The sequence below is a fragment of the Triturus cristatus genome, chromosome 6 (genome assembly GCF_964204655.1).
Source record: "Triturus cristatus chromosome 6, aTriCri1.1, whole genome shotgun sequence".
NCBI lineage: Eukaryota > Metazoa > Chordata > Amphibia > Caudata > Salamandridae > Triturus > Triturus cristatus.
The window spans coordinates 1042703059-1042713627 of NC_140589.1; the positions used below are offsets into that span (position 1 = coordinate 1042703059).

Genomic DNA, 10569 nt, shown 5'->3' on the forward strand with positions numbered 1-10569 from the left:
AAAATACATAGAATTGAGACAATGTTTTCTAAATTTGTCTGGGGGTATCGAAAGGTATGCCGAGCCTATAAATACCTGACGTTACCTAGAAACCGGGGAGGGTGGGGAGCCCCTAGCGTACTGTTGTACTACTGGGCTACAGCCCTGCAACAACTTGGGACACTATTTCATTTTTTGGATGAGGGGGAGCGATCTCAAATACCCACTATATACCAATTGGCTGTGGGCAATGATGCCATGGGATTGCTGCAACGGAAAACAGACCCAATACATAAAAATCCTCGATATAAATGCATCCAGACGGTGTTAAAGATTTGGAAAAAAGTGGGAAAAAACTGTCAAATTAGCAGGTATAACAAATACACTTCACTCTGGCATTCTAATTTTTTGACTTTAGCACTGTATGATGGAATGGCTAAGAAATGGGAACAGGCGGGGGTTATACTATTAGCAGATTTATATTCAAACAGGGAAAGGAAATCTTTCTTAGAAATAGTTCATAAATTTGGTATACACAAAAACTCCTATTTTAAATATTTACAAATTCAAAATCGAATTAGAGGGCTTTCTATAGGCCTTATCAATGTGGAACCGATCCCTATACTGAAAATGATGAAAAACCCAGACAGTAAGATTAAGGATTTTTATTAGGAACTAATAGCAAAAACACCAGATGATATAGGCAAAACAGAATCTAAATGGGCCTGTAAGCTTGAGGATGGGGAAAAAGATATAGATATGGTATTAGAGATGGGGAACAAAGTACTTATGGCAGCCAACCTCAAAGCCCAGCAATATAAAACTGTATATGATCTTTATTACACACCGGCTAAACTATTTGGGTGGGGGAAGAGGCAAAATGATAAATGCCCAAGATGTCAGGTGGGCCCGGCGGATAGCATACACATGTTTTTTTCATGTGAAAAGCTGAACCTGCAAAAAGAGGGTATCGAAAAATTCTGGTTTCAGGTACTAAATAAAGAGATTAAAATTACCCCAACAGTGATGCTTTAGGCAATGATGCTCGATTATATTTAATTTTGAGGGAGTGGGATTTTGTGTTTTTAACAATGGTGATAGCACTCTTACTGATTGCCACAGTCTGGAAGGATAGTGAGCCACCTACATACTCCCAATGGCTTTATAGGCTATTATATCTCGGACGCCAGTAAATTGCTTTGTATAAGTGCAAAGGGGTAAGGGCCAGAAGGAAAGGCAAGAGTATATGGCAGTGGTTCCCAAACATTTTTGACCTGTGGCTCCCTTGACCTTATTGGCAGTTGGCCGTGGCTCCCTGCCATTTTTTACTGGTGGGGGGATGTAAGCCCAACCTCTGGAGTACTTTCAGTTTTCTCCCTGAAATTAATTGGGATGAAGCCGATGAAGGTATGGAAAAAAGACAAACTACAAGCCCAAGAATGCACTACTAAAAGCTAAAAAAACAAACAAAGAGCAGCTATATGCGTGCCTATTACGTGCATTAAAGGAAGCTTGCATTGTTGTAACCTCTGCTGTATCTGTTTTATGGTCAGGCAATGATGCTTTGTGAAACTTTGAATTATGAAAAAAGCCTGCTAAAAGCGTCTTCTATTGTTTCTCCACCTCTTGTTGCTGCATTTCCTCTTCAGGCATTCTTTTGCTTCCCTCTCTCTGCCTTCATGTCCTGCTTTCCTTCTCTTCCCCTTTGATTCTTACACACTTTGTTTTACCCCTGTGTATTCCTTCTTCCACCTGCTGCTTGCCCTTGTTTCTCAGACTGAAAGTCTTGGTGTCACTTTTAGTTTCTGTATTTCTCATCCCTCTGCGCACTCTTCTTCCCAGAAATAAAACACGTGGCCCAGCCTGGGGTGATTTAGGAGCCTCTCCGATGCCCAGGTTGCTGCAGTCTGAGCTGAATTTATATCAACGCTGCGATGTCTCGTCCGAGGTAGTAAGGAAGCGCTAGCTAGTATAAGAAATATGGTAGTACCAGTTCCAGATAAGGTACTGATACTCATTTAATTTGAGAGGCCTCTTGTACACCATACCTGCACCAAGAAAGTGTTTAGTTACAAGAGAACTACTACTTTTTGCAACTATTTTAATCTAAATGAATGTGAATGCAATATGTTCATCTGTTATGCTGCATGGCTAACAAGAAAGATCAATAAGTATATATTGACATGAGTAGCACTATCTCCCCAAATAATTTATTGAACAACTAGCAGCTAATCAGAGTAAACAGCTTCAAACGTCACAGAGTTTTGAGAGCTTTGAAGTTCAGCCTTCATTAAGCAATGAAGAGGGATTAAAAAATAATTTTCTTTGATTGAAGATTAGCACAGAGGAGCAGTCTCGTTTTGGAACTGGTGACTACGGTCTCCAATTGTCACTAACCTGGAGAAATATACAGAGGGAAGAATGATAAACGACTTTCACTAAGGCTAAAAGGTAACAGGTTATTTCAGTTTTATGGCATGCTTCTTGTCCGGCCTCGGCAGAGGGTCACACTGGGGCCGGGCAAAATCCAGGCTGCAATGCGGCCTATTTCCACAGCGAGATTGCCCACTGAAATTTCTGGTTTATAAAATCCAGTGTGCGTTTCTTCACATGAACAAAGTGCGGGACCAACAGTCAGCAATCTTTATCTCGATGAAAATGTTATGAGTCTATTTTTGCCCCCTACATGACTCTTGTTGCCCCGGAAGCTTTACTGCACCAGCAATGTCATACATATATACTTGTTTGGGTCATTTTTTCTGCGAGCCGCTGTGTTCATTAAGGATGCTGTCCTGTTTGGCCAAACTGCAGACCACTGCACATTTTCAAACAGTAACCGTTCATTTTCGTCCCTTTCAAACTCGACATGTAAAAATAAACGAGTCAATGAGCGAGCAGTGTCAGCCCTCTTACCTACTTGTAGTGAAGAGGTTCCCCAGAGGTGCGGCAGAACACGGGCAGCAACAACGCTCGTCAATCATTGCTGCATATCCTGAGGCTACGTACTCGCGTATGGCGGCTGTGCGCTCTTTAGCCAAACCATGTTCCGGGATTATGCAAGAGGCATTTGTGAGTCCCCCCTGTTTTGTGCTTCAGTTGTAATAAGCTTCACTTGCAGGCTTCAGGGTGTCAAAATATGCATAATTTTCTACGGGCCCACATTCTCACAGCATGATTCCAAGCTTCCTCAGCACATGGCCACATGTTATCTTTCCCACATCGTGCACGGCGCCCCTGGCTACTCTTAATGGCGCACCAGGGTGCCGCGGCGCACAGTTTGGGAACCCCTGGTATATGGGAACCTCTTATAACATGGATGGAAAAAAGGATGCGTTCAGGGATTGGGTAGATATGTTTAATCATAGAAGGAACAAGAACTGGATTTCTGGCAACAACAAAAAAACTATGTATATATATGGAAATTGAAAAGAACATTGTGGTATTCTGGCCTGTAGAAACATTTTTCTTTGTCAACTGAATGTAAAAGATGTGATAATATCTGCACGATATCTCTGGTTTCAAATTTAAAAAAAAAGAAAGTTAACAAACTTATATCTGCTATTTCTAGAAATTGTTCTAAGCACAATTTAGGATAACAAAACGGGGTATTGTGTTGAAATGTCTGAGACATTATTCAGCCTATTAGCGGTATTGTCTACAGCAAGTTGTTCGAAATGAAAACTGTTTTAACTGGAGGAAATTAATTTATAAAACATTACAGGATGACATTCTGTTAATACAGATAAAAACTAAATGGAGGTACTATAATACCAGCAGCCTTAAATTGCATATAAGAAGTCTCTTTTCCACTTCACCATTGTATCTTATTTTGGTTGCCTAATGTTAAAAATGAAATTCTAATACATTTTTCTTTTTTACATTTTTCACGGTGCTTGAACTGTTGTAATAAAAGAAGAAGAAAAAATTAACAACTATGGTTTTTCACATTCTGGAAAATTACATCCACAGACTGCTTCAAAGCTGTTACAATGATGTTATAGTTCATGCAGAAGTTAGTAAAACACTTTAGTTCTGGTGACATTTCACTGCATCTTCTCTGCACTTCAGCTGGAACTTTGTTTTCAGGACCAGGGGGCGGAGGTCTGGAGACTGATGGTCCTGCTCTTTTATTTTCTCTGTGTAATTTTAAGTTGCTTCTTGTGGTATGTTTTCAAGTGATACAACATGAATACTTTTTTGCAGTGCCCAGAGATAATGTCTTCTCACATATGCTGCCCCTCACCAATTTAGTTGTGGATAGAATAGTGAAAAAATCTCAAGCTATATTTTGTTTTTTCGTTGGTGGTACTTCATGACAAGACTGTTCATGTGCAGCTGAGTCCTGCTACTGTTCAAGAACTTCAACCAGTTATAGGTCTTCGTTTGATTTTTCTGATCCATTTTATGAAATAGCGAAAAAAAAGTTAATGACCAGCACAATTTTCAAAATGAGTTTGGGTGACAATGGGTATTTTGATGAGTGGATGAAATGTCTTTGTTTGGTAGTTGTGTTCTATTCATGAGATCCAATGTTGGAAATTATTTTTTGAAACTGTTGTTTTTGTCAAATGCGTTGTTAAAATTAAGTTAAACAATTATATTACTAAACAGCTAGATTCAAACTTTATGTAAAATATGTCTATATATCAGTTTTATACTTTGGCATATGTACTCATGACTACTGACGTAATTGCGACCTCCGGAGTTGCTGTGAAGAAGGAAAATTGATTTTTGATGTAGTTATTTCAACAGATGAATACAAAGGGGAAAGTTAAATTAGTATCTCACTAAACAGCTGCACTGCAACTTTATGTTAAATATGTCTATATATGTGTTTTACACTTCGTTAAAAACACGCTGTATACGTGGAGTGTACTTGGCGATTGCAACATCATCGTGAAAATCAAAAATATCTTGAAATAACATGATTAAACTACTTATTAAATGAATACATGACAAATAAAACAATAAGTGGTGCATCATGTAGAAGTAATGTTCAATATCTAATTATGGAACAAAATACAGGGACGTTATAGTTATGAAATATAATTGTTTTTAAAGTTAAAAATTCACTGAAAAAACAAAGGTTACAGGGAGGTTATAGTTAGGAAATAGAATTAAAAAAAACTTAGAATCTCACTGAAAAAACAAAGGTGACAGGGGCGTTATAGTTAGGAAATAGAATTAAAAAAAACTTTAGAAATTCACTGCAAAAAAAAAAGGTTACAGGGATGTTATAGTTAGGCTGACATTTCACTTGTACAAACCCATAGAAATTCTGCAGTTATAGTTAGCTGAGCTACCTATAACTCCCGCCCCTGCAATGCACTTTTTATGTCCTCACATTATCATCACTCATGACATGGTCAGTGACATCAGTGATGACATCACTGATGACATCCCTTGTGAAATTTGAAATGACATTACTGATGACATAAGCCAGAGGAACTCTGATATACCAACGTACACCCCATAAAACATGTCATACACCTACTCCCACACAATCACTAACAAACTAATTTACAAAACCCATACAAACACTCATACATCTTGTCACACATCCATACAACCAGTAACACATCAACTAACTCATGCAGCCACTAATGGAACCTACTCACTTATCAATACCGCCAGTCACAGATCCAGTCATAGAGACATAGACACACTTACACACCCACTGATACACTCATACAGCTACTGGCATAATAATCAGTTAACCATACACCTTCCCACACACCTACTTATTCACCCATACAGTCACTCAAACACCCAATGGCTCACACATACAGCCACCCATACACCCTCTCACTCATCCATACACCCATACCATGGAAAAACCAAAGGTTAGAGGGATGTTATAGTTGGCCTGACATTTGAGTTTGTACAGAACCTGAAAAATGTAGCAGTTATAGTTAGCTAAGCTAACTATAACTTATGCCCCGCAATGCGCTGCTTATGACCTCACATATTACATCACTCATGACATGGTCAGTGACATCTCAATTGACATCACTGGTGACATCATAACACACATTCACCAACATAAAAAAATTGCTGTAGGGTGCCCCAAATGAGCACTGGGGCACCCCAATTTAAATGTTTTTTTTTAAAAAGAGTTGACAGCTCATGCACAGCCTATATGGCAGCTTACATGGTACCACTAGAGCTGAGGGGCCCCTGGCCTCCCCCACAGCTTCCGAAAATAATTACAAATGTGGGTGTCTTGGGTGGGCACTGGGACACCCAAAAATTAAATAAATGAATGGATAATAAATGACCAGCAGGAGGCGCTCATTTATGATTCACTGCAGCATCAAGGAGTGTCCCATAATGCCTCTCAAAAGCTTCTAATTTACAGTTTTCAGATCTTGGTAGTGCCCCTAGAATGAGCAGAAGTACCACCAAGCATTTTCTTTATGTTGCGGAGGGCTGCGGGTAGGCAGCAATCTCCCCAGTTACATTTTTTTTAAAAACAGTAAGTGTCCTGGGTCGTTAAAAACATTATCCCAGAAGAGCTTAACATATTTTTTCAAAGCACTCCTATTTGTAACTCTGTGACCTCAGCTGGTGTGGAGAGCCCTCCTGTGGTTGTTGTTATTGCTGCATTTTGTGGGGTAAAAAATAGTAAAAGTAAAAATCAAAAACATGTAGATGTGTTTTTTGTTAATACAACGTTATCAACAGTTGTATGGCAATCCCTTTTGTTAAGCATTGTACTGTGTAGATTATTGATATACACATTTGATTATAAGTATTGATGATTTTTTTACAAAGACAATAGGTTTTCTCTATATATGTTGATATGCTGACCACTTCAGAAAGAAAATAGTCTCACTTTTCACATTTTGGTGTTCTTACTCTTTGACAAGGTCACTAGGTTTTTCTTATTTAAAAAGACACTCTTTAAATTGTAGCAACAAATAGTCAGCGGTGTGTGGCCTTTGGACTTTAAGGGCCGGGCCTTCGGCCCAACCCCCGCTGAGCATGGGAGTTGGGTGCAGGGTCTGGCTGCAGCTCAGGCCCTGCAGCCATACCTACACTGGTTTGCATTACGTATGTAAATAAAATGTTACTTTAGAAAAACCCTAAAAATTCCAAAACAGACCAGAGGCTAAAGTGACGTTATAGTTAGGTATGGTAATAATATCTCACTTTGCATGAAAAAACATAGAAATTCAGTGAACAAAGGCTAAAGGGACATTATAGTTAAGTGAACAAGTCAGTTAAAACATATAATTTTAAATTCAGAAAACCACTGAAATTCACCAGTCATATTTGTCTCAAGTAACTATATTTCATGCCTTAAGTAACGCGCGACCTTGCCATGCACTGCCAATTAACTCCACTATTACATCCCTCATGATATGTTTGATTACATCATTGATAATATCACTGCAATATCTGAAATGTCTTAATTGATGACAGTGCATTAAACCTTTGATTTTTTTCAATGAATTTCTAAGGTTTTTTTAATGTAATGTTACATATTCATACAATTTCTTACTGTAACATCACTTTAACCCTTGTCTTTTTTCAATTAAATTCTATGTTTTTTTTTATGTAAATCAAGATGTCCATCGCGGTGAGTGGCATGAGGTTTGGCGCAGATCTTGCACCAAATCGCCACGGATGCCCACCCACCTGATGTGCATGGCCTTCTGCTGTACGCAGCGTGGGGTTAGACACAGGGCCTCTTTTACCCCCCAACATGGCACCGAAGGCCAAGAAGGAAGCTGTCCCTGTTAAAACCGAAGCAAAGTCCAAGGCTTTGAAAGCTAAAAAGGCTGTTCTTAAGGGGGTACACAGTCACAAAAAGAAGAAAATTAGGACAGCCCCCACTTTCAGGAGGCCGAGGACCTTGAGGTTACGGAGGCAACCGAAGTATCCCAGGAAGAGTGCTCCTCGTAGGAACAAACTTGACCATTATGCCATTATTAAGTTCCCGCTTACCACGGAGTCTGCCATGAAGAAGATTGAGGATAACAACATGCTGGTCTTCATTGTTGATGTCAAGGCTAACAAGCACCAGATCAAACAGGCTGTAAAGAAGCTTTATGATATTGATGTTGCCAAGGTCAACACACTGATCAGGCCAGACGGTGAGAAGAAGGCTTATGTGCGTCTAGCTCCAGACTATGATGCACTGGATGTAGCCAACAAAATTGGCATCATCTAAGCCTTCTCTGTAGACGCCGGTACAGTTCACAGGGCCCGGCCTGTGGCCAGGTCCTGTATCTAGTCCCCTCATGGGCACCCTACCCACCTGCAGCACTTAGCCTTTGGCCATGCACAGCATGCAGTTGTGTGCAAGGCATGGCATGTGGGCATACCTTGTGATAGGTGCCTAGTGTCATGCCACACATGGCCAAAGGATGTGTGCTGCATGAGGGTGTGAGCAGGGCCTGCACCTAACCCCTACGGGTGCCCAGACACCTGCTGCTGCGCACAGCTTTTGACCATGTGCGGCATGGGGTTGGGTACAGGCCCTGGCCTTTTGACTGACCCCTGATGGGTGCCCAGCCTCATGCCATGCACGGCCAAAGGCTAAGCACTGCATGAGGTTGGGTGCAGGGCTTGCACCCAACCATCGTGGGTGCCCAACCTTCTGCTGCTGCGTACAGCTGACTCATGCAACAATATAAATAGTGTCATTTTAGGTGAGGCAGACCTTCTGGATTTATCAAAGGGTCAAAATACAGAAAGTGATGGGCCTATTAATTTTATCAAAGGGTCTGCATATCAACAAACATAGAACAGATCAATAGTCGTTGTCAAAATAGTCCCAATAACTTATACTCAAATATACATTTCATAATTCACATTGCAATGTTTAATAAAAAGTGATTGCCATAAAATATTTTCAATAAAGCATTTTTTAAAAGAATTAACATGTCTTTGGATCTTTATTTACCAGTTTTCAAACAACAAAGTGCAGCCATAGAACCAATCTCAAGGAGGCTTGCAGTGCTTTAAAACATTAGGTAAGCTGAACTGGGGTCATGCACTCTCTGAAGCCCCCACATAAAAAAAAGAAGTTGGTAGTGCCCTGGCCCTTTTAGGGGCACCATCAGGAATACAAATATTATTATTTAAATAAGCCTTAGGGCGTTATGAGGCACTCCCAAACTGTAGCAGTGAATGTGAAATGAGTAGCCTCTCGGCTCATTTCACAGTCGCTTTGTTTTTTAAAAGGTTTTTTAGAGATTGAGGAGGTGATGCACCCCACCTCCGAATGCATTCTAACGGTGGCGGGATCCCATTACCTGGGGCTGACATTTATTTTTGGGGAGAGGCAGGCATGCAGCCCCATTTTCAAGGCTTTCAAGGGCCCCGGGGACCCCATCACCTGGGCTGAATCTTCATTTTTTTAAAGGGGAAGAGGGTGTATGGATCCCCTCTTCGAGCCACTCAAATGCCCTGGGGACCTTATCCTCCTTTTTTGCTGAGGCGGCATGCAGCATCCCCAACACCAAGCCTCTCAAGAGCCCTGGGGACACCATCCCCTAGGGTTGTTATATGTTTTAAGGGAGGGTGGCATTGGGCCCCCCTCCCCGAGCCTTTAACAGACCCTAGATTCCCCCATCCCCTTGAGCACTAGTGAGTGATATAGTATTAATGTAAAGATCTACTCTACTATATAAAACAAGATGAGTGCCATCACGTTTTCCTATTTGTTCAACGCCATCAACACTGAAAATTGAGACGTTCTCAAAAGTAGCAAAGAGAACGCTTAGGTACTTCCCTGGACGAGGATGCCCCATTGAATTCAGGACAGTGTGATTCTTCAATAAGCGAGTAAAAGGAGTAAGGTCTCTTCACCAATGTATATAAACAAGAGATGCAGTCGACATAAAAGACGGGCCAAATTTAGCAAGGGAAACCTTAAGTGCATTGGCGTGTGCAAGGAAGATGTCTACGGCAAAGAAGAAGCCATGGCACACCACAGATCAACCCTGACCACTGCTTGAGAAGACAAGGTCGCCTAAAGCTACTGTTCTAATTAATTTCCCAAAAATATTGCACAAGAGAAATAAGATGGCATACTGTGAAAAATGTACTCCGAACTGGTGCCTGGCTACATACATCTTACAGCAATCAATTACTGATAACCTTACACTTGAATATGATGTCAGCGCAGGACATGTACCTTTAACATCTGCCACTTGTTAAATTAAAGCTTTATAATCAGGGCCACTGGAATTATGGCATTCTGCGGTTGTGACGTTTTCGACGGAATTATCGATTTGCCAAATAAATCCATCTGCTGCATAATCTGCAGATTTGAATACAAAAAAATATTTCTAGCTCAAACAGTTCAAATGTTACTAATAAAACAGCGACACGTGTTGCTGCACTATGGAAGGCCCTTTGCAAAGTTTGGCGGGTCACCTTTCTGTTACATAAACTGGTACTAATGTGGTGCAATCAATGCTCAGACAGTGTTAATAAGCGCAGAAATGACAAAATACCAAAGTAATACTATAACAAAATGTGCAGCATTATTCTGCATAATTTGACTTTTCTTGTGGCATAATTTACAGATCCTTGTCACATAATTTGGTCCTCCCCTGCCTCATAATTCCAGTAGCC

At 40.5% G+C, this 10569-nt stretch overlaps 1 pseudogene; it reads left to right on the plus strand.

Moving 5' to 3' along the window:
- Positions 1-7676: 7676 nt before the first annotated feature.
- LOC146820958 (large ribosomal subunit protein uL23 pseudogene) lies at positions 7677-8179 on the plus strand (annotated as a pseudogene).
- Positions 8180-10569: the final 2390 nt, after the last annotated feature.